This window comes from Callospermophilus lateralis, chromosome 9, assembly GCF_048772815.1.
Source record: "Callospermophilus lateralis isolate mCalLat2 chromosome 9, mCalLat2.hap1, whole genome shotgun sequence".
Classification (NCBI taxonomy): Eukaryota; Metazoa; Chordata; class Mammalia; order Rodentia; family Sciuridae; genus Callospermophilus; species Callospermophilus lateralis.
In genome coordinates this window covers 26,286,292-26,312,387 of record NC_135313.1, presented here as the reverse complement: position 1 = coordinate 26,312,387, position 26,096 = coordinate 26,286,292, and the positions used below count along the sequence as shown (strand labels likewise).

The 26,096-nt window shown below is 34.8% G+C and overlaps 1 protein-coding gene across 5 annotated transcripts in view; it reads left to right on the top strand.

Moving 5' to 3' along the window:
- The window catches only part of Map2 (microtubule associated protein 2), a 277,851-nt gene that overhangs the window by 119,257 nt on the left and 132,498 nt on the right, over positions 1-26,096 (top strand). For all 5 annotated transcript variants that reach the window (XM_076865590.2, XM_076865589.2, XM_076865588.2 and 2 more), the window contains exon 3: positions 12,764-12,831. The gene's annotated coding sequence lies outside the window, so the exon portion shown is untranslated. The remainder of the gene's footprint in view (positions 1-12,763; positions 12,832-26,096) is intronic.

Here is a 26,096-nt window from a genome sequence, read left to right as displayed (position 1 = left end):
ATATCAATGAAAGTGTTTCTAAATGATCCCTTAAATATTTTCCTGGTTTTCTGCCCATGATCCTCAAGACTTTGGGGTAAAAAGAAGAGTTGGAAAGGGTAGGTAAAACAAAGAGAATGGGAAGGCGAGGAAAAGAGACAAACAAAACACAAGAGTAAAGCAATTTAAGAAAAAATGTTAGTAGTCCTTGGGGATGTGGAAATTTCTCTCCCAAACAGAACCGTTAGCTCAAATTCTTACAATGGCTATTTTTGCAATCTATGTGAAATATAAATCAAAATAGATGGAAAACTAGAAAAAAAAATCTTTGACTTTTAAAAAATATTAAATGAAACACTCTTATTTCTTTAATTACATTTTTGTTATTAGAAACAAAATGAAAAAAGTCACAAAACTATGGAAAATGGTAGTGTAAATATAATGTAAGTTCATATTTTGACTTTCTAATTAACTTGATGATACTGTTGAAGGAATATTCATATACAGCTAGATAATGTATAGTATTTTTTATTTAAAAACCAGAATATCTTTTACCTAAAATCTTTTGTAGCTTAGAAATCTGATGATAAGGCAAGAAGTGAAATTTTAATAGAAATAAACTATTCCCACTTACTATTCTAGTTCCTCTTTTTTCTTAAACAAGCAAAGAATTTGATACTTATCATCTATATTCTTTGGTTTCAATATATGAGAATTAGGAGCTTTAATGCAGTTTTAGATGTACTATTGGATGTATTCAAATTGTGTTGTAATTCTGTTTCATGGAAAATATCTATAAATAAATACCTTTGTAGCCAGTTATGTCTCTCCTTATCTCTGATGTAACCCTGATATAAGGACTACAGGAAAAAGTAAGAGAGGGACTAAGAATTAACACGTAATTCTTAGTGGCCATCACCTTAATACCTTGTCCCATAAACAGAGAGAATAAACATGGATTTCATACATTTTGGGGGGCATAGATTTGAGCTATTCATGAAATAACAGACACATCTTCAGAAATCATTCTATACATGATATGGAACTTATTAAACCTTCAAAACAGGGAGTTTATTATTTGAATTGGAAATATCAAAGAATGAAAGAAAATGCTATATGATCTTGCAGAACTGAAACCTTCTCAGAGTGATCTGGTAATTTGACGGCTACACAGGACCTCATTCAAATGGAATGCACCAGCTGACTTCTCCAGTACTCCTCCTCTCCAGATCTTTGTTGCTGAGGATTGAAGGAACAATGGGAGTTTTGAATATTGAGATAAATGTACTTTTAAAGCTCAGAAAGAGTGCACAGGATAACTCCTTTGACCAGTTTTCAAAAAGAAATCAGAAATTTATATCTAATGTCATGCAGTGTAGCATTTGATTTTGTAGCATTTGCGCTTTTGCTCACACAGTCTTCTGTAAAGTGTAATGGCCCCACTCATGTAGGCATTTGATAAAATGAAGGTTCATTTCCTGAGTCTAGGAAGATCAGCCAAGAAATTCATGACTCATGAAGAAGATTGTGCTTGACTGACTTCTACATGAAAATTTTGTTTAGTAAAAAATTTTTCCATACTAATTTTCTTTCATGGCTTGCCCATTTCTCCTGCAAATATGGCCTATTTGAATAGTGAAGAAACCATTTATATCAACTTTTAGGTCCCTAAGAGAGGGAGATAAATTTGCAAGTCATTAACTAAGAATTCACAAGCAGATAAGAAAAAGTGCCAGAAGAATTTTTATATTATTAAATAAATATTTTAAAAACCTGAAGTAAAGGGTAATATACTCAAAATGGCTATCTATGCCAAAGATGAAAACCTGGAACTTATATATTTAAGTAGTTATCCAAGACTCAAACTAAAAGAAATACTTACACCTCGTTTGTCTTGGGATCTCTTGACTCAGAGTTAAAACTTTGGGGGAGGAAATTATGGATTTTTTTAATATGAGTTTTATTGTTTTGATTTCAATCACTTATGCATATATTAGTTAATAGTTATTGAATATTATGTACTAGTTGTGTACCAGACCCATTTCCACATATTTGGGGCATTTTAGTGAATGAAATAGTCAAAAAGTTATGAATTCGTGAAGTTTGCAGGTGAATAAGGAGAGACAATAAAAATTAGCATAACAAGTAAGTTATGTAGTATATGAGAAAGTGAACAGTATAATGCAAAATAGGATAAAAGAGATTGGGAGTTGAAATTACAAATTGTAATATTAGATAGGATGGTTTGGTGAAGCCTCATGAAGAAGGAAAAATTTGAGACAAGACTTAATGAAGAAAAAAATATAGATTTCTGGAAGAAAAGTGTCCCACACCCAAATGTAACTATGAAACATTTTTAAGGTATACAAGCATAGACTATATAATATGATTTTGATACAATATTTTCTGATGTAACACTTGAGATTCCCTATGACATCTGATGATTTTAAACTTGATAAAATAAATAGAGGGGAGTGATTTTATTATAACTTGTACTTTATTATTATCATCATCTATACTTCTAAGATATGGAGTGATTTCAACAATATGTTTAAAAACAAATATCCAAGTTCAAATTATCAAATAATGAAGTTCTTTAAAACAAGACAAGCATACTTCTTACCCACATGACTCTGTATTTTCTGAATAGGCCAGAAAGGTTGAAAGCAAAATTATGATGTCTTTCTCAACTATAGGAATACTTAAGTTCATATGTATATTATTTAAGTATGAAATGATAGAATCTGAAATTATTCTGAAAGTAAAAATCTAAATTCTAGCCTTATGTCTTTTATGCACAGCCTACTTATATAATATGTAGTCTGTCTTAAAAAGGAAATTCTTAATTCTATGTTTAATTTCTCTCTTCCTCTTCTGATATGTTACCAGTGTAAATGAAAAATTCTTAGTTTTATGTTTAATTTATCTCTTTCTCTTCTTATACTTTATAAATGTTAGGCTGAATTATAAATTAATTGGCTCAGAAGTCTAGGGAGTGGATTTCTCCTCTACCACTTACCAGCTGTATGTCCTTGGGCACATTACTAAATCTAATTGGGTCTATTTCCTTAACTGTAAAATACAGGTATACATCTCAGAATTTTGTTGAGTAAAATACCGTACATAAAAGGGTTGGCACATTATAGGTATTTAGTCTTTTTTGTTTGTTTGTTTTGTTTTGTTTTTGTTTTTTTTTTGGTACCAGGTATTGAACTCAGTGTGCTCAACCACTTAGCCACCCAGCCCTAATTTGTATTTTATTTAGAGACAGGGTTTCACTGAGTTGCTTAGCACCTCGCTTTTGCTGAGGCTGGCTTTGAACTTGTTATCCTCCTGCCTCAGCCTCCCAAGCCACTGTGATTAGATGTGTGTGCCACTGCACCTGGCTATTTAGTCATTTTTAACAGAATCACATCCCAAGCTTTTTTAATCAGCCAATATTACATTAAACAACTGAATTTAAAAATCTGAAAACCAGTCCAAAGCCACATATAACAATACATTATATTATCATGGTGATTTTTCTTATGTTCTCTCTTTCTTTCTCTTTGGTATCATGGGATTCTGAGAAAGTAAAGAGTTTTGTGGTAGTATGTACTGTGAAAATTTTAGAAGCCATTATGAAAGAGGCAGAATTTAAATGAAACAGAGAGGAAGTATAAGCTTTGGATTGGAAGAGAGGATGAATCCTAAAATATACTAGTTATTACAGTGAGCACTGAAAGACAAAAGTTTCTTATGAAATTAGCAATGTTGAAAGCACCTTAACTGTCCATTCTTTTGCCAAAATAGTAGTTCAATAAGAGTTGCTACAAGACAGATAGTTTCATTTGTTGAAATGTTTCTAAAATACATATTATACTTGTCCTTGTTGTTTTTCAGAGTTGCATTTATTAAAAGCCAATGTAAAATATCCTCTTCCTACCAAGGAAAATGTTCCTTTACAATTGGTTTATTTAACATATAAAGAATCATCATATTGTCTTCATTTATGCTGCTGTGGTTACATGGCATGTTTAAAATATCTGCAAAATATCTGCTTAGACCAAAACCCTTGTGTGTAACATTCACTACAGATTCTAAAACTTGCTGTGAAAAAAAAAGTTCATGTACCAAAGACACCATAATATTTATTATAGTTATTTTTAGAGTTGAGGCATAAGATAGGTCAGTAGGGTGCACATTTTTTCTCATTCCCTACCATCCCCCCGCAAGTCACTACCACCCAGATCAAGAAGGCATGCTATCTCTTCCAGGTCAATACATCTTCCTGCTCCCACAAAGGTAAACACCGTTCTGACTTCTGTCTCTAAGTATTTGTTTTGTCTGTCCTTGAATGTCATATAAATGGATTAACATACAATGTCCTCTTTGTGTCTGTTTTTTTTCACTAATATTATGCCTGTGAGATTCATCTATGCAGTTGTATGTAATAGTAATTGTTTCCTTTTCTTTTTGTATATGTAGTAATCCATTATATGAATGTACCACAATCTATTGATGAGAATTTTGGTGGTTTCCAATTTTATCCTGCTATGATTAGGCTACTGACAGTATGTTTGTAAGTTTGTGTATAAGCAAGTAAATACTCATTTCTACCTAGAAGTAGAGTTACTGGGTCATAAGGTCATTTAGCTTTACTAGACACAGCAACAATTTTAAAAAGGGATTGTAGTAATGTACAATCCCACCAGGTATATATGAGTTCCAGTTATTCTACCATTATCATTTTCTTTTCAGCCTCTGAAAAGCATTTTATTCCCAACATAGTTCTTAATGTATAATGAGATTATGACTTGATGAATTGAAGTAACAATTATTTTCATTATTATAGTTCACGTGACTTTTTTTTTTTTAAGGAGTTTTAAAAAAGAACTTTGGTAAAAGTGTCTCAGCAGAATAGAACTTTGGGTACATCCATTTCCTTAGCCTAGAGGGTAATGGCTTAGAAAAATATAGCTTTTAAGCTAGCTATTTCACTAAATTGCTGTCAGAATTTGAGAACTGACAATAAGAAAAACCTCTCTCATTCTCTCTCTGTCTTGCTATTTACATCATCCTATTAACTTCCCCCTTGATAAGTGAAATAAAAATACCATTGCAATAAAAAATAAAAAGAGAAAATTATTTCTAAAATTTCTTGTGCAAAACTTTACAGTGAAATGTGAATATTTGCAAAGTTCCAAGTGGTACATAATCAGCCTGACAAGTTGACACAAGTCTATAATACCAGCTACTTGGGAGGCTGATGCTAGAGAATCACAAGTTTGAGGCCAGCGTAGGCAACTTAGCAGAACCCTGTTTCAAAATAAAAAATAAAAAGGACTGGGGATTCCCAACAGCTCCGGATGCTGAGACAGGAGAATAACGTTCAAAGCCAGTCTCAGCAAAAGTGAGGCGCCAAGTAACTCAGTGAAATCCTGTCTAAATAAAATACAAAATAGGGCTGGGATGTGGCTCAGTGGTTTAGTGTCCCTGAGTTCAATCTCCAGTATAACCCCACCCCACCCCCCAAAAAAAGGACTGGGGATTTAACTCAGTGGTAGAGCATTTACCTAGCATTTATGAAGTCCTGGGTCCAATCACCAGTACCATTGCCAAATAATAAATAAATAGATAGATAGATAGATAGATAGATAGATAGATAAAGTGAATAATCAAAAAATAATTTTATACTTACATGCAAATAAATATATAATGGTTTTTAGAGAAAATCATCACACTAAGATTTAAAATGGAATTGCAAAGCCAAACTCCTATCATGATGATGCAAAAGGATTAAAGCGTGATTCAGGAGCAATAGGAAAGTGGTCAAGTTATTTTATTTTAATCTTCACTGTACTTGCTTAGAATAAATTCTTCCTTCCCACTGCAGACCAAGTCTAATAGAAATCACAGTGAAGATGTAACATGCCCACAAGTGACCCATATGTCAGTTTGCTCTTTGCTTCTTTATAAATATACTTTCTTTCTGATTCATTCTCATCTAAGTTCAGTCAAGATGACTGAATATTTTGGTTTAAAATATTTCCCACAAGGTTATATGTGTATGAGAGGATTAAAACAAATATAAAGTAAGGCAAATAATTATAGGACTTACAATATCAATCTTTTTTCAAGCATTAAAAAAGTAAATAGTCCATCTCATGGCATATATCTTGAAAAGTAAACAAGAGTGAATGCACAGTGCTAATGAATGTAGCCTGTCTCCAATTGCAACAAAGAGAATTTGGGACAAGATTTGGGATTCTATTTTTGTTGGAAAATTTCCCCCTTATTTTACATCAAACTCTTCTACATAAGTTTCTCAACCTATTGGTTATCTTAATATTTATAACTGGTAACTCAGCTGTGGAGTTAATAATTTGTATAGTTTGTTAATAAAACCATGTGAGTGATTTATGTAAATTTTGTGTGTGTGTGTGTGTTTAGTGATAGTCTTTTAACCCCTGACCATTCTTGATCACATAAATCAGACATCCTCTAGGGCCTGTCTTTCACTGAGGAAATCATGCTAATCCATTCTCTCATGTGAACACTTATTTAAATTATTGAGATCTGGAGACCAACTGCTGAAAAAAAAAAGTGTATTGTTGATTTGCAGATCCTCAAATGAATCAGAGCCTCATGGCCTTAAATCAACAGCCTTTGGAACCGTGCTTCTAAGAATTGGTAGTAATCAGGAAGTTGTCACAGATTGATTTTGAAACTTGTCATATTTTAATTAGTAGCCACAGAATTCCAAGACTTGCTGTTTAGAGACTACAGCGTTTACTAGTTTGTTATTTTAATTTTAAATTTCATGAAGATATATTTCATGTGACATGGAAGTCACCCATATAAGTGTGTACAGTTCAGTGACTTTTAGTGTATTCAGAATTGAGCAAACATCACCACCGTCTATTTTTAGAACAGTATCATCGCCCCCCCACACACACACCCCCCAAAAAAAAACACCTAGTAAGAGACACTCTCAATTCCTTCTGCCCCAGCCTCTGGTGACCACTAATATACTTTCTGTTTTCTATGGATTTGGGTATTCTAGGCATTTCATATAAATTGAATGATATAATGTATGGGGTTTTTTATAACTGGTTCCTTTCAATTTATTATGTTCTTGAGGTTCATTTATATTGTAGAATGTATCAGAACTTCATTATTTTTATTGTCAAATAATATTCTATTATGTGATATACCACATTTTAGATTTTAATCATTAATATTTTTGCTTTAAAAATAATAATTGTTTGCATTTGGGAGAACAATGTGATTTGTTATTTTTAACAGTACAGCTCTATTACCTATTGGTTTTCATTTTGCATATTTGATCTCTAGATTTGTTCATCTTATATATCTGCTATTTTGTGTCCTCTGACTTACATCTCCTGTTTCCTCTTTGTGTCATTCTGCTCCTGCCCCTGGTAATTAGTGCTCTTTTTCTCTACCTCTGTACATTTGATTTCTCTTTTAGACCCCATATTTAAGAGAGATCATATAATAGTTTTCTTTCTTTGTCTGGCTTATTTCACTTACCATAATATCCTTGGCTCATCTATGTTGTGGCAAATGGCAAGATATTGTTCTTTGGGGGTTGAATAATATTCGTGTGTGTGTATGTGTGTGTGTGTGTGTGTGTGTGTATACACTTTTTTATCCATTATGAAGCAGTGGACACTTTAGCTATTTCCATACCTTGGGCTGCTATAAAAAATGCTGTAATAAATATGGAAGCACTTTGTATAATTTGTGCTACTCAATTCTGCATTGTTTTATAGTTTCTCTGTTAGTCTGAACCATGTGAAAAGGCCATTTTATAAGTAAAAAATCATAGACTTTCATCAGTCTTTCCATTCAGATTGTGTTAATTTTGACACTTATTCCTTTGTTTTGGGGGGGGGAGGTGGGGTCTATTAGAGCACCATATTCTTTTGTGTGGACCAACTTTGTTGAAGGAAGCAACATTATCTGTAGTTAAATAAGACCAGACAGTGTTCAGTGAATTGGGGTATCATAATAATTTGCAAAGTACTTAAATATCTGCCCATGATATTTAGAATAACTCCAACTTAAGAGTACTAGGTAACTGTCATTATTATTTCTACTATCAATTTTTTTAAAGTATAGATTACAGTAAATATAGTCATCTTTTTATAAAGTCCTTCCAAACTATGTGGACCTTGACACAACATTAATTAATTCATTGTTCTAATTTAATTTTAAAATCTAAAAATTAAAATTTAGCATATTTTAACATCAATAGAAGACAAAAGCTTTCTGGGCATTTTAAAAGTGAGAGCCCTCAGCCAGGTACTTTGTGGAATTTAAAGAAAGTAGGAGACAAATCTATTTTAAATAAATTTATATTCAAAATATTGATTCTATGGCAATGGGTGCTTTATACTACAAATAAAAGGCGATAATATCCATAAGGGAACTGAACATAGAGAATATAATGAGCAATATGGAATAGAAAGACTTTTCTTGTGTTTGAACACTCTGTTTCCTCCACTAATGTCATTTTCACATTCACTCATTGAAAAAAATATTTTTGAATGCCAGTATATTTTGGGTATTGTTTTAGGTACTGTGTATTTGCCCATAAAGATGACTGTCCTCATGGAACTAGCATGAGGTAATAAATAGTAAACATGATCAAAAAGAAAACTTCATGGTAGGACAAGTGCCATGGAAGAAAGAAAAAAAAATGGAATAGATCATGAGAGGGCATGGCCACCATCTTTATTATAGAGGTCAGGAAAGCTTTGGTTGGAAAGATGATATGAGCAACAGCTCCAAGGAGAGAAGGAAGGAAGATCCATCTCCATTGTTCATTCCCAAAGAATTTAAAGACTGATGCACAAATACACAGTCCAGTGTGTTTAGGGAGTGAAGCCAAAGGTCTTCCAGAAGAGCCATGGAAGTGAGCTAACTGAATCTTGGAACATGGTGAAATCAGATTCTTCCAGATAGGTCTGGGAAGAAGCTGTAGCCAAGGGCAGAGTCAGAGTGTCTTGTCAAAGTGAGAGAGAGAAGTGTGAAGTTAGTTTTCTGTTTACTTTTCCTTTTTTCCTACTATCTTTGAAGTTCCTTGAGGAGAAAATGCTGTTCCCCTTTGTTTCCTATTCCTGGAATCTGTGCAGTGTCTGAAACACCTGTGGGTGTGCCATTACAAAGGGCTGAATGAATTGACTACGGAGGCTAAGTCCAGGGCTAAAACAGGAGTGGGGAGGAGGCAGCACAGTTTAGGCTCATAGGCATAAATTATAGCAGCTTAAACTTCGAAGAAGTCTTTCAATTGCTTGTCATCTTTTATTCTTAGAATATGACATACTTTAGGACAGTAATTATATTTTACACATAGTGCTTACTACATGATGGAAGCAAATGGGGAAAAAAGAGAAAGAAAAATAGACAAATTCATTCTCGTTTACTGAACCTGTTTTTTTTTTCTTAAATATGAAATGATTTCCAGATAATATTTAATGATTTTTGGAAGCTATGCTATTGTTTAGACTGACCAGGACTATTATGTATGCTTTATGAGATCCTGATAGAATATAATTCATATTTAAATAAATAAATCTCATGCATCAAATTTTGAACTTGGAAGTGGACAGTTGACAATATATTAAAATAAAGCATTCACTGTAAAAAATCACCTTATTGTCCAAAGTCACTGAAGAAAGATAGACATTGAACAGAAAGATCATATTTAAAGGGACACCTTTTAGGGGAGGAAGAATCCTAACCAGCTGTGGGATTCACTAACTTCTGAAATCTCTTGTAATCATTACCTATGGCAATCATAAATAATTTTTAACAAATTTATTTATTTATTTATTTTCACTGAAGTACGAAAGGGAAAAGGATGGTGGTGGTGGCAGCCACTGTGCTGTTGACCTTTGAAAACACAATATGACCTATAGATGAGCTAACCTAAAATTGATGAATTATATGAACTGAATATTGAAAGAAAACTTTCTCTTTTTAATTTTCTTTTTTGGTACTGGGGATTGAACCCAGGGCCTCGCATAAGGTTGGCATATGCTCTACCTCGAAGCTACCTACCCCAGGACTGGGGTTGTGGCTCAGTGGTAGAGTGCACACCTAGTGCATGAGGTGCTGGGTTCAATCCTCAGCACCACATATGAATAAATAACAAATAAAGATATTGTGTCCACCTACAACTAAAAACTAAGCTACCTACCCCATCCTAAAAAGACTCTGAAAGAAAATAAAAACAGAATAGAACATCAAGGTCAAAATCCTTGTCGCAATTGTTACTGGGTAATTCAAAAAAGATCTTGATAAATATTGCGCTCTCCAGTGGTTGTTTTAGATTAACAACTCTCGCCCCCGCTTGTTTTACCTGGGCTTGATTTTCCAGCTGCATGGTTTTAGATAACCCCAAGAAGGTTCACACTGTCTATACCTAGGAGAAGCCTTGGGAGGCTGGCTCAGTTTGATCGTCCAATTTCATGCTTGCAGAAAGAATGACGCAAGTTATGATGGATGCCCACTGTATGATGATTAAGCTCAGGTCCAACAAGCAAGGTCCACAAAAGGGCAATCATGCTTGATTCATCTGATTGTCAGACTGGAAATGAAAGAAAAGCTGTTGACATAATTACCCCAGATTTTTCAGACCTCAAGTACAATCCAGCACAGATATTAAGCAAAGCTAGTTCTCAGGATGATTGCAATGTGTTTTAAACAGGAAGATTACTGCTTTAGCAAATAAAAGGTTTACAAAATCAAAGACAAAGGATGTTTCTGGAATATGTCTTGCCTGCAGACACATGAGAGAGAAAGGGAAAGAAAGTCCCTTGATGAGAGAAGACAAGAAATGGACTGAATCAGGAAGCAAGGCTGGTCCTTGAGACTCCCTGGGCCTCAGATTTCTCACCTATGAAACAAAGGCTGTGGGCTAAGCTGAGTGGTCTCCATGAATCTAGCCTATGAACAGAGAGACAAGGAGAGACAGGATCGATCTCATACAAAAGAGCCAAAATGTGAATATTTATGAAAGCAAAATTAGCTAGTGATTAAAAAAGAGAGAACAGTCCCAGCAGGAGAATGCAAATTTATTTTAATCAATTCAAAATAAAACATAAAACTGATAGAGACAGTTCTTTCAAGAAGGAAAGAATGAAGCATATCGTTTTGTCTCTAAATTTCCTCTACTGTGGTCTTATTCCCTCTTCTCTATCATCACCTTATTTTTTTCTTCTTACTTTCTGTTTCCGGTAACCATGGTGATGCTCCCTCTCAGCAACCTCCTTTGCAGCTGGCCCTTTTGGTAGGCATCAAATTTTACTCCATTCACCGGGGCAGGGTGCTAACAATGCCATAAAAATTAATGTATTTATTATCATATTTCTCCTTCCCTTTTCTCTGAGAAATAATGCAGGGAATTGTTCTACACTTAACCTCACTAGATAAGGAGCACTGTAAAACAGGGATATTCAACTGTTAATTTCAGTTGCTAACACGAAGTGGGTACAGATTATGCCAAAGCTTCAATTCCCCCCTTTGGCCCTCAGGGACTGCAAACTCCCAAGCCTTTAGCTGGTTGCCACCTCCCTTTGCTTTTGTATGGAAAAGGAATAAAATGCCTTGCCCACAGAAATCACATACAAACCCTTGGTTTCCTAATCCTTTTTCTTTTTTGCTTTCTCCCCGGTAAGGAAAACATTGCCAACTGCGTAATTATCATAAGGGGACTGAATTTTCCACAGGAAAATATATATATATATAAGTATATGTGTTTCTTTAATGAACATTTTTATTTTGAAATGTAATAAACAATATTCACTTGATATAAAAAATATTGTAATAAATAGCCAATGACAAAACACCAAAGAATCTCTGATGTCCTTAACGCAGATAAAAATTCCATTAACTGTCATTTGGTCATGTCCAGTTTTTGTAGCTTAACTTGTTTGTAATCCTATATGCCTGTAAACTGTCTCTGTATTTAAGCAGAGGGTGTGTGTGTGTGTGTGTGTGTGTGTGTATGTGTGTGTGTATGTGTGTGTGGTGTGTGTGTGTCTGGCATTAGCACAAAGGAGACCAGATGATGACATTCATAGGCTTATAGACTCGACTCCTGGGGACACACTTGGATGGAGGCAATTAAAATGCCTGTCAGGCATTTGGTACCAGAAGCCCCTATGGCAAACCTCTAAATCGTAAGCCAGGGCTGCATCCTATTGTCAGTGAATGATGGCGGAGCTGAGTGGCTTGTCATCATTCTCGAAAATTCTGAGGCTAGTGAGCTCTCTCTCCCTCTCCCACTCGCCTTATTTTCCTTTTCGCCACTGCGGGGACTTTTTCTAATTTGCAGCTTCCCTTTCCCCGACACACACAGACACGAGCTGGTGGCTTGCAGACTGCGTCTGTCTGGAGCTAGAGAGCCAGAGAGCCAGCCCGAAGATAATGCTCCCGGGGAAGGATCCTGCAGCAGTTCTCGAAGGCTAGACTTGGGGGGTATTGCTGCATATGTGCTGGTAATGGTTTGGGGTTTTTTTAAAAATGTATTTTGCTTTATTTTTAAGGCATTTTCCCAGGGATCTGCTTTATGTCATCTTGGAGTAAAATGCTTTAAAATTCATTATTAAGCTTTAAAATTCAAATACTGCATTCTTTGTACTCCAGATCTCATGGCATAGACTTATTATTTGGATAAAGAGATTGTATTTGCTTACTGGTGAGTTACAGTTTTTGATATTTAGTTAACAAATCTATACATGTGGTTTTTGGTTTTTTTCTTTTGTTTCGGTAGATTCTTCAGCTTGTTGTCTCTAACGGAGGAAGCATTGATTGAGAACTACTCATTCAGAAAATTAAAAGGTACTACATGTTTTGTTTGGATGTTTTAAATGAGGGAAAATCAGTGGAAAATATGAATTTTTTACTTCAGGCAATCTCTTTATGGTTGGTCTTTTATCCTCAAGCCTGTGTTGATCATTGTTTAGAGCATGTACGATTTCCTATGCAGATAACACCCTCATCCAGGCTTTTTGATTTGATGTTTAAAAATTGTGTTTTTTTGCCTATGTTTCAAGTTATTAACAAATATTAAAATGTCTGTTTTATTTTGGATTTTATCATTATAATGGTTTTGAAAGAGTCCAAAATCCTCTACCATAATGAAAATGTATTCTTCTGAATTTTAGAGAAATACATAGAGTAATGATTTTATCTAAAGATTTCCTGCTGACAAGTAATTTTTTAAATGGCTAAATGAAATGGCTTGCCCTTCCCAGGTAGAATGAGCACTAGAGATGAAAGCCTAGGAATGACTCAGTATTGTTGGGTTTTGCAAATAAAAATATTGTAACTTATTCACTGATGCTTTAGTCTTCAGCAACGGATATATTTTAAAACCAAGGTTGTTAGTTCTTTAAAGAACAGATATTACCTGTTTTTTTTTTTTTTTCCTAAATCGACAGCATAAGAGAGTAATTTTTCATCTTGCCGTGAGAGCAGTCAAATCTATTGATCCTGGGCCTTATGCCCTTACATGAAAAATGTTAATTTTCAAATTCAGTATCAGGATGTATATTGATTTGGGAGGGCAGTTATGAGCATTACTGTTTCTTTAATTCTTTAACATTATCTTTGGCTTTACAATATGTTCAGACAAATAAATCCTGTGTTTTTAACTTGCCTTTTAAAAAAATGGAAGACATTTTCTATCTTGCTGAGAAGAAGATCAATAACAGGTTTTCAATCTTCCCTTGATATCCATATAGTATTTTCCCTTTTAGGATTTTCAGTTCAAAATATTCTATGAGTAAGTTTAGCCTTTTAAAAAATACACTTTAAAAATGGTCAGTGTTCACCATTGACCCCAAGGTACCATAAGTATGAGTATATACCTGTGAATCTGAATATTTGTAGAAGCTGAAGGAGACTAATGCATTGTCCTTGGTTAGTTTTCTCTGCAATGTATAATCATGAGAACCTTAATTTATTCATTCCACAAGCATTTCTGAAGAGCTTTGGTTCTGTGGGTAGTCATTGTGGGAGAAGAGGAAGGGACAGATCACACTGTCCATAGCCTTCCAAAGCATAGGAAGAATCACATAAGATTTTTGAAAAGGAGAATGAATTAAATAAAATAAATCAGTGCCTCCTCAAAAAGGAAAATTGCATTATTTCCGATTTTTTAACACATTCTAATAGACTAGTCTTAGAGACAGATGAAATTGCATTGCATTTTTTTTTCCTTAGAAATTACTAAGTGGAACCAGGTATCAAATGTCTAAAAAATACTTACTATTCCTTCTGGATATTGTAAAACCCTTGAAACCATTCTTTGGGGGTGGGTGGGAGTTTTATTCAGGGTAAATGAAAGATTTCTATTTGGTATTTTCTCATCTAACTAAATCCATACAGCATATATGACAGTCTGTTCCCTAACCTTCAGACTTTTTCAGCAACTCATTGTATTCATTTTGAACTTTGGGATATTTGTATGAATTGGAAACAAATTATTATTTGACAGCTCAAACATGTCCACACTATATGTCCGTCAGTTGTGATTATTGTGGGTATGGGAGAAGTGGCACATGACCTCACCAAGGAGCTCTTGGTACCTACCTTTTCTAGGACCATTTTGAAATTCTCTAGGGTGTGTTGACAGACTATGTGTAATAAAAACCTGCCTATTAAAATAATCTGTCAGGGAGTCAAATCCAAACAATTTTGACTATAAGACTCTAAGACAGTCAGGTGTCCATATCATAGTGTTTCTAATCAATATTTTTTTTTACCTGAATTAGTTTCTTTACTGATTTTTTCACTCATATCCTTAAACACATAGAAAGGTACCTGAGCTTCAGTAGGAATTCAATACATACGTATCTATTTAATTATTTAATGGATAATGAACTCGAAAGGAATTTTTTCCTCTCTCTCTCTCTCTCTCTCTCTCTCTCGCTTTTTTTTTTTTTTCCTTTTCATGAAATGATACTCAATGAAAAAATACATGTTTGGTGCTTTAATTTCTTTTTTTTTTTTTTTTAGTTACCCAAAATGTTGATTGGATGTCCTAGTCAATAATAATTAAATAAATAATTCATACTAGGTGGAAACTATGTCTAGAAATTTCTTCAGGTTATATGGACAAGGTTTTTCTAGACTTAGGTTAACAAGGAAAGAATTTTTGAAATGTCCCTTTTCACTTTCATCAGCTAGGGGAAGAATGCCAAGCTGCAGCATGAGCTTTGCTTATGGACGCTTCTTCCTAAATACTACTCCCAGCCTTGGCTTTGCTTATTGCTCTCCACAACCTCCGCCAAGATCTTGCTGCAGCAGAGGGAAGGGAGGAGGCCTTTCTCTGTCTCGCTCTCTTTTTCTCTATAAATCTAATACAAGAAATGATGTCATACTTACCAGTCCATGATGAGCAAGAAAGCATTTAAGGATGGATAGATAGATAGATGAGAGAGAGAGAGAAGAGAGAGAGAGAGAGAGAGAGAGAGAGAGAGATGATAGTCAATATTTTTAAAGAATCTGTAAGGAAACATCTAGAGTCATAATAGGTTTAGAGAAGGCTCTTCTTTCTTATTGTCATTTGTTTTTATTGATAAAACTATAACTATTTGCCTAGCAATATTCTAAAATCTTAATATATATTATCCATATAACTCTCCCTATAATTCTGGGAGGTAGGTATGGTCTCCATTTTGCATGAGTGAACTAAGACTCCACTTGGGCAATCAACCCAAGTCTGGCCCCAAAGCCCTCATATAAATTAGAAAGCACTCCGTCTTTTTCTGGCATATCTTTTGGCATGTAGTGATTTTCTTAATATTTTATTTATGCTCATGATACCTACATTACTACAAAAAGGTTAAAACTGTATCTTGTAGATTTGTATAATCATGTGTGTATATATGCATATGTGAATATCTTCAAATAGTTATAATAGTCAAGTTATTGTATAATTATTTATATGAATATGTTTAATATTCAAAATCATACACACACACACACACACACATTAGCCAGGTATAGAGGCTCACACTTGTTATTCCAGACACTCAGGAGACTGAGGCAGGAGAATCACAAGTTTGAGGCCAGCCTCAGCAATTTAGCAAGACTCTGTCTCAAAATAAAATGAAAAATAATTGAGGATATAGCTCAATAGTGGAGCATCTCTGGGTTCAAACCCCTTACAACCATAAAATTTAAAAAAATAAAATATAATATAATTAACCTGAAGAACTTTATTGTTTATAGAGAGATGTCAGAAATAAATTAGGACATTTTAAAATAAATGAATCCATAAAGGATCTTCCAAGTCATGTTATCGAATTGTATAATCTATGTAAGAACATCAGCCAGAGAAATCAAGAGCTAAATAGCATACTTGATGTCATGTCTTGTAAAGATTTTTTTAATTGATACAATAGCAGAAAAATGTTCAAATGTCCATAATCAATAAACAAGTGGAGAACACTATCATAATAAGGATGAAAGTACCACATTCAATCTTGAGGATCACTAACCCATAAAAATCTCTGAAGGTACTAACAATTACACAAATATGTAATCAGACCTTCTACTTGCAAAGTAGTGGATGCAGCAGAACATTTCCCAAGCTCCGTTGGGAAGCTCCAAGGCTCACTGGCAGATGAGACATGAGTCATTTATTCTGGGCAGGATTACTAATAATGGAGAAGGGATTCCATAGAAAGTGCCTTATGGGGAATGAGTCTTTATGGAGGATGGAAGTGAGGGATGAATAGAAGTATTCAAGGTGGAGATAACACATGGAGGAGTCCAAGAAGAACAAACAATAGCAAAGGAATGAAGGGAAGTGAACAGCTTGGAAAGTGTGGACAGATCTCATTTATATTCTAGACTGCAGGACAAATGAAGGGGACACTGACAAGAAAAGAGTGGAAGGTCCATGAATACTATTGTGTTGTACCATACAAGGTGGCTAACAGTCACCTTTTTAAAAAAATAATAGTCCTTTTTGAAGAACAAAATAAAAATTTCATTCGGTTCAACTTAATACATGGAAGAGGATTGAAGTGTCAAGATGAGGAGCGCTTTTTTAGTTTGTTTTTGGTATTCAATGGGAAGCTATTCACCGTGGTGTTTCTGAACAGGAGATGACTATGAGCAAACTGTTTTCAGAGAATTTATTTTACAGCTCTATGCACCATGAATTGGAGTTATAAGAGAAAGCATGTTGCAAAACTATCACTTTGGAAATTGTCATAGCAGAATCCAGGAAAAATAAATAAAAGTTCCGATAGGATATTGACTGTAGACATGAAAAAAGGTCATGAAAGTGAGAGATGTTTCAGAGATCAGAATCACATATGGAGCACAGCAGCTGCTTAACTGGAAGAAATGAAAAGCAAAAGAAAAGACTCACAGGTGACTCTGAGGCTTGAATTTGATCACTAGAGAAATGATTGAGAGAGAGGTAGCAGACAGCTACTGGAAGGACAGGCCATCTTTTTTTTTTTTTTTTTTGTAGTTGAGTCTCTAGCTGACTGTGTGGTCCACAATAGACAGCCAGTAAATACTAAATGAATGGGAGTGTGGAAAAAACTGAAGACATATGTACAGACAAATGTGGCCGGAAATGTGGGTGAGCTGAGCTAATAGATGCAGAACTTGTAGGGACAAGGCTGAGAGGAAGTGAGGTGGGAAGGGTGTAGGTGACGTCATCAGGAAAGATGGTGAGAAACTCTGCACAGCACCCACATTACAGTTGCAGAATGAAAGACAGATCAACAAAGTTGAAGGGGGGAAAAAAGCAAAGAAAGAAGAACACAGAGAATGTAATAAAAACAAAGCTAATAATCAAATTCTGCAGAAAAATTGAAGAATGAGAATAAGGAAAATATTGATGGATTTATTGTTTCAATAATGTTTTTTTGTTTGTTTGTTTTGAAATGAACAAATCAATGTTTCCTAAAACTAGCAAAATTTAGAAGAATATAAGGAAAAAATAGTCACCCACCATTGCACAATATACAGATTATGGTTAATACTTTTTAAAAACATTGGCTTATTTCCTTTCATTGTATCACATTTAAATTTACGTAATCAGGACCAGGACTATACACATTCGAGTTCTGCCTTCCTTTTTCCTACTCAACAAGATCTTAAGTATCTCTTACAACATTTTCCCACTTGCATTCTGTTCTCTCACATAGATAGTGGGCATTTTTATTCCATGCTGTTTCCAATTTCTCATTATCATCCCAATGTTGCAATGGAATAGTTTGTATATTACTCCTACACAACAGGTCAAATTATTTCCAACAAATATTTCTTAACAACAAAATCACTAGGTATTATATTGTTGATTTCCTAGACAGATAAAATCTGACAATTTCAAAGTGAGCCTTGTCTTTTTGCCAAGAAGGAAAGTTTGAGATTATGTTAGCACCTGCCATGTGCCAGCTTGTAGCAGGCAATTTTATTCTCACTGTCATTATGGAGAGTCTATTATACCCACTTTATAAATGAAGAGACAGAGACCCAGAGAGTTGTTCACATTTTAGGGTTAGTTTTTAATCTGAGTCTGACTCCAAACTGCCAAATTTTGGAGAAAGAAACAAGATCTTTCATAAATGGATGAATAAGAATATGAAAACTATAAGAAAAAGTTTCAGAAACCTCGGACTCAAAGGAAGTCAGGAGGGTATAGCTTCCTTGACTTCCAGGTGTGCTCTTGCTGCTAATGAATGAAGGAAATCTCAAGGCAAAGGCAGGGTCAGATAGAGAGGGGAGGTTACATATGTAAGCAGAAGATGGACATATATGTAGAATAAGGTCCTAATGGAAAGGGGTTAAAAAATATAGACAAGCATTTGGATTTGACAAGCCAAATGTATCTACCTTATAGAAAAGAGGAAGAGAAAAGAGAGGGAGACTTTTCAGGGGGCAAAGCAGAGACATGGAGGATTTCATGCAAAATGGACTTCATCCTATCCTGCAGGCAAATTAATTTATTTAACTCACTTTCATTCTACGAATATTTTTGGACACCGAACTGCATAGCCTTTTCTTGCCCTCATGGAACTTTCCTTCCAGAGAGGAAAATAATCAGTGGGTTAACAAATAAAATAGATCATTTCTCAGGCAGCTGTGCAGGAAATGTTAGATTTACTTCTCAAACGTTAAAGCAGAGATGAAAGATCTGAAATCTTATTGAAATGCAGATTCAGAGTCAGTGGTCTGGAAGAGGGGGCCAGAGATTCTGTGTTTTGACAAGCTCCCAGGTCATGTTGATGCTGATGAACAGTACTTTATTAGTAAAAGGTTAGAAGGCAAATGTCCAGGAAAAAACAAAAGCAGAAATCATTCGAGCAGTTGTTTACCAGCAAGTTAAATGTGAATCCTCCTCTTTGTACAGTAAAACTGTGTACTTAAACCTGACTGTAGAAAGAGAATTGCCTCTCTTTACTCCTGAGCTTTTTCAATTACAGCCAGTCATTTTATGAAAGACCCATTAAACCAACCCTAACAAGCTACCGGCATTTTATTCTTTCTGCTCATGCTTATTATACCATATAACAAATTCTTGTGGCTCAGGTTTGAGGATGTGATTCTATATAACCCCTGAGCCAAGTTCTGTACTCCAATTTTGTTTCCTGCTTTATAATTTCTTTGGACTTTTAACCTCTTCTCTGCTTGGATATTCTGCAGAGTCACAGTCTGCTAAACACTCTGGCCCCTCAACTTTTACCATCATCCTTCTCACTCCTTTGTTCAAAGCTTCAGAGTCTCCACCCATACTCTAAGAGAAGCCTTGGATTTTTCTGCTCAGAGCTACAGAGAAACATTGAGGATAGTCTCTGATTTAAGGAATGCATTTTTTTCCACTAAAATCATTGCTGTTTGGTGGACTGTTTTGGTTGGTGACAGCAACTTATGTTCCTTTGAAGGATTCTCCAGAGCTCTACAGGAGGATGCATGTGTTGGTAGACAGTTAAGGATTCAGAGGGCCTTGTTCATAGGAAGCCTTGACATTGTTAGGAGGGATGTTTTTTCTGCCTCCATTGCTAGGCTGTAACTCAGTCTTCCATTTTAGCTGCAGGAAATTGGGAGCATTGACCCATGTGAGTCCCTTCACAGCATACATAGTAACTATAAAATATTTGAGAAAATCAGAAATCAAATAAACTTGACATAATAACCTATCAAGAAAGAACAACCTAGGTGTATATTAAATATCTACGATGTCCTCATTCTTCTTAGCATTTATCCTGTGCTTCAAGGGCTAGCTTTATCTCCAGACTCGGCTGTGACCAGGTCACCAGACCCATCACTGTCATTTAGTGGTTTGGTGTATACTTAAAACAGGCAAGTAGGCGTGCGCAGTGTCCTTAGAAACTTGAAATTAAAAATTCCAGGAAAAAGTCAAATTAATTTCATTTAAACAGAAGTCAACTTAAATTGATAGCCACATTTTTTAAAGAATACTTCGGAGGGGTCCTGGAGAAGAGAAACGAAGTCACAGTCACCTTACACCCTACTGTCCACAGAACACATTCTTGACGCACATGGAGTGTGTGTGTGTGTGTGTGTGTGTGTGTGTGTGTGTGTGTATCCAGTCTTTCTATAACAAACAGTGCTGGTCCTTGCATAGTCAAGCTGCAGTGATAAAATTTTCAGAATTTAAATGCCATGCTCAAGCCTTTTTACCATTCCATCAATGGTTAAGTCTCAGAGAAGCACAAGATCGCCTTTGCCTTTCTTTTCTTTTCTTTTCTTTTTTTTTTTTAAGAGAGAGATAATTTTAATATTTATTTTTTTAGTTTTCGGCGGACACAACATCTTTGTTTGTATGTGGTACTGAGGATGAAACCTGGGCCGCACGCATGCCAGGCGAGCGCGCTACCGCTTGAGCCACATCCCCAGCCCGCCTCTGCCTTTCTGACACAAATTATCTCTCTCCTTCTCTCTCCCTGTCCTCCCCAACCCTTTTTCTATTTCCTAAAGTGTTAATATATATTAACAAAAAGAGGATTGATTCAGGCTCCCCTATATATATATATATATATATATATATATATATACATACAACTAATATATATATATTACATATATATTAGTTGTAGATGGACATGATACCTTTATTTAATTTATTCATTTGTATGTGGTGCTGAGGATCGAACCCAGTGCCTCACACATGTGAGGCAAGCGCTCTACCACTGAGCCACAACCCCAGCCCAATCCTCTTTTCTTTGTGGATTCCATTCAGGTCTGCCTCAGATGGTTTGAATTAACCTTTCTTTAAATTCCCTCCTGGTGTTAATGACTCTGGATTATGATCATTTAAGGAAGCCGGATGTACATTGATCCACATCTGGCAATTGTTAAAACAAAGCAACTCCATTTAACTAACACATTAGAACCAAAATATATTTCTTCCACAATATGTAGGAACTTAAGAAATTATGTTTCTTTTTAGAAAGATCTTGTGTTTTATTTCCAAGATGAACAATGACTGTATTTATTTTTAATTTTTAAAATATTTTCTTGCTTATTGTAGGATGTTCTCATGGTGAGATTTCATGGCTTCGTACACGTACATAGAATAAGATATCATATATCAGCATCAATGGTTGCTCCCACATAGTGCCTAAGAGCCACCAGTTAGCACAATTTTGAGCATTAGCTGCAGATGAATTTGTGATATTCAAGATTTTAAAAAACAAAAACAAACACCTAAGTAGGCTGACTATTCTTTTATGGTAGGGATAGAAATTCCTAAAATGATTGACTTTCAAAGACTACATTGGTACTTGAGGCAACGTGAGATGTAATAATCAAAAAAAAATTAAACTCATAAAAAAGAACTCATGATCCTGAGTAATTGATGTAACTCTGCCCTGACTGTTATACTTTTCTTCTATAAGAAAGCTGGTAGTGCAAGATATAAAAGAGAAGTAATATAACATGGTGCTTAATGTGTGCATGTAGTTTTGGTTCTGCTTCTGTGTTATGCTCACAAAAGACCCAGGATATAGAGTTTGGATTATAAAATTGTTGAAATAGTACAACCTATTAAGAAGTTACATTTAGATTTTAAGGGAAAAAAAAAATGACTTCTGTACCACATTTTAAGTCATACAAAGCACTTTCTGATACATAGTGTTCCAAAGCTTAGAACAAGCTATGGACTGGGAAAGCCAGACATTGTTGTTTTATTTGTTCCAGATGAGAAAACCAGAGTTTGAAGGATGCAAATGACCTCTTAAAATCACTCAGATAGAAAATGATAAGTCTAGGGCTTGTATTCCTATTCTAACTCCAAAGTTTTTAATTTCTACTCATCTGTCAAATAAATATTTTTCTAAATCTGGGATTTTTAAAAATATTTGTTCTAATTAGATTTAAAAGATTTTATATTTAAAAGATTTTAAGTCCTTTGGGTATATACCAAAGAGCAGGATAACTGGTCAAATGGCTTGATAGTAGAATGTATTTTGATACATTGTACACAATGGAGCACAACTTCTTCCTCTAACTGTACATGGTGCACAGTCACATCGGTAGTGTAATCAAACATGTATACAGGGTAATAATGTCTGTCTCATTCCACCATTTTTCCCATCCCTACTGCCCCACCCCTTCTCTCACTTCCCTCTGCACAATCCAAAGTACCTTCATTCTGCCCTGCCCTGCCCCACTTTGTGGATCAGCATCCGCTTATGAGAGAAAACATTTGGCTTTTGGATTTTTGGTTTGGTTTATTTTGGTTAGCATGATATTCTCCAGCTCCATCCATTTACCTGCAAATGCCATAATTTCTTTCTTCTTTAAGGCTGAGTAATGTTCTATTGTGTATATGTGCCATATTTTTTTTTATCCATTCATCTGTTGAAGGGCACCTAGGTATATTCCATAGTTTAGCTATTGTGAATGGAGCTGCTATAACACTGGTGTGTGACTGAGTCACTGTAGTATGCTGATTTTAAGTCCTTTGGGTATATACCAAAGAGTGGTCAAATGGTGGTTTCATTCCAAATTAAATCTAGAATATTTTAATAATGCATTGACTTGATTGCTAAAATAAAGAACCTGTCCAAAGTAGTGAATTGTTCTGGCATCCAAAAACATTCCTGCCTTTTGGAGGCCTATATTAGTGTGGTGGGGAGCTGTTTAAGTACTAGTTTCAAACAACAGTTATTACTAAAATCGTTTTAAACCTTTCTATATTAAAAGAAGATAAGGCTAAATATATCACAGAAATAGTAATCTTATTATTCTAAAAGAACATTTGATAGAATAGATTGATAAGAATTCATTGTTTAGATCTCACTTTTATAGAATTTTAAAGAAAGTGGTAAAGAACTTGGCAAGAACCCACAATAGCAAAGAAAATTTTTAAAGCTTCTTAAAATTTGAGGTATGGAGAAACATTTTAAAAAGCAAACTTTTGACTTTCCTATTATTAGGAACATTAAAGGAGCTTATAAAGCAAAATGTTGAGCTGAAAACTATGTATTCCAGTTCTGAGCTCAGATGTAGAGATGGAAGGGTAGCATGGGTAAAGGAAGTGACAAGTGCAGGGATCATGGAGGTCATTGAGTTAGGGTTAATGTCAAGGTTAGATCCCCAGAGTCAGACACCAGGGGGAACAAGTTGCACTGAGGACATTCTTGGTGCAATGGCCCACCTCTTCCACAGTTGTCCTTTCCACCACCTTCCATGCTCTTGGGAGCATGCCAGGGTTACGAAAATACTGCTCTCCCACCTGGAATACCAGCATCACACTAATCTCCCAGGCAAACTATAACCCTCTTCTTTATTGTTCTCACTTTCTTTACCTTCAGTGGCCCTCCTTTGCTTTTCTGAGCTGAGCTGGCCAATAAATAGGGTGACCCAATTACATGGAGCTATTTAAGTTTAAATTAATAAAAAATTTTAAAACATTTTAAACTTCACTTCATTAGTCACTGGCCACATTTCAAGTGATCAATACCCACATTATTTTTATAGAATCTTATATATGTTATATTACATTTCCATCAACACAGTGGTTGTGTTATATTAGAAAGTACTGCTCAGGAGCACAACCACACCCATCATCTTGGCATTTAAGCCCTACACTGACTTCTTATTCTCACTTCCCTTAGCACACAGCCTACAGCATACATGTTACCCTCTTTCTCTTCGTCATCATCATTAGTATGATCATAATTAAAATATAGTAATAGCTATTGTTTATTTAAAGGCTCTTGTGTGTTAAATGCATAAATTTTCTCACTGGATTATTAAAACAAGAAAACAAAAATTGCGAAATACTTTTCTATCCCCATTTCACAGAAAAGGAAAATAAGGTTTAGTGAGGGTAAGTATATTTTCTAAAGACAGAAAGCTCATAATTGGTGGAGCTAGAAGTAAAATCCAAGTCTATCTATCCCCAAAGGTGGCTTTTCCCCCTGCACCAGTGGACCCCTTGGACAGAGGTCATCTGGAAATGTCCAGAGATATTTTTGATTATCGTAAATGGGGCAATAGCTACTGACGTATAATGAATAGATGTTAGGCATTCCATTAAATATTTTACAGTTGGACAGCCCCCTTAAAGAATTATCTGGCTCAACATATCAGTAATGCTGAGGTTGGTAGTTTTATATCCTCTCCCAGAAGAATTTAAAGTCTAAAAGTATGATGATATTGTTTTATACACTCTGAATCCCTATTGCCTTGAAAACTACTTAGGATAGAGTATATAATGTACTCTATATAATATATAATGTATATTTATAAATGAGCAGTGAAACTGTGATTTTTAAAGTAACACTTGTTCATGGTAAAACAAAACAAACAAAAAACAAAGGGACCAAAATAAAATGAACATCTTCCTTCCTATCCCCATTCCCAATCTAACATCCTAGTGAAAACCATTTAATAGTCACTGGGATTACAGGTGTGTACCACTGCCCCTGGCATATCCACTTTTGTTATTTTTAAATATGAATAAGTCTGATTTTCAGGGTTGAGATAGAACATTCTAGATGCATATTGTAATATGCAGAGTACAAATGTCAACTATCTGCATACATCAAACTTCATCATTGATCCAGAGTAACAAATACTAGCAAACTTGGAGATTAGCCAGTTATAGGAAACCCCCTCCTATAATCCAATAGGAATTGCAAGGGGATCACAAATTGATGCAAGACCTAAAACTCTGTGAAATTCAAAAGAACCAGAATTTTCCTTGGTAGCAACAGTAAAATAAGGAATTCTTCACAAATAAACATATTCTCACCTAATGGGAAGAAAGAGATAATAGCAGACTAAGAAGATAGTTGATAAACTGAATAAAAATAAATGTAAATTTTAGGTAAGCCATAGAATATTTAACTTAATATGTGTGATCCTTTTCTTGGAAAAAATAACAATATTTGTATCAACAATGAGTATACTTTAAAACTGCTAATTAGCTGTCACAAAATTATTGTTTATTTTCATCTGTTTTCAGTTAATTGAAAATTTCTGCTCTCAGTGAAACTGGGATACAAAATACTCAGTAAAACAATAACAGTAAAGTGGCTTAATTGTAAAAGTCAATAAAATATTAAGAAGAAATTAAATGTTGAATGGAAGTTAAAAATCATAGTGGCCTTTGACTATGGGAGTGAAAGGAGTGTTTTTCTGAAATTATTAAAACACAGCATTTTTATTGACAGCCTTTATTCTTAGAAATAAGTCAAGAAAACATCACACAGACAAAGCATAAACTAAATCAGTGTGAATGGATGCTAAGTGATGTAAATACCATTCAGTGTTCAATGCTCTTCATTCTCAGTTTCTGCAGCAGTTATTACATTCTCAAGTTTAATGTTTATACAGGATAAGTCACCAGCCCTAGTTAAATGTTAATGATCTGGTGACGTACCATAATTTAAGCTCAAGGCCTCACCCAAAGGAATGTGAATAAAATGCATTTGTTTGGCTTTTACTATTAAAAGTAAAAGAAATGAGGAGGCTGGGGATGTAGCTCATTTGGTAGAACGCTTGCCTTTGCATGTATAAGGCCCTGGGTTCAATCCTTAGCACCACCAAACAAACAAACAAACAAAAACTAAAAGGAAATGAAACCAGAAACAACTGTG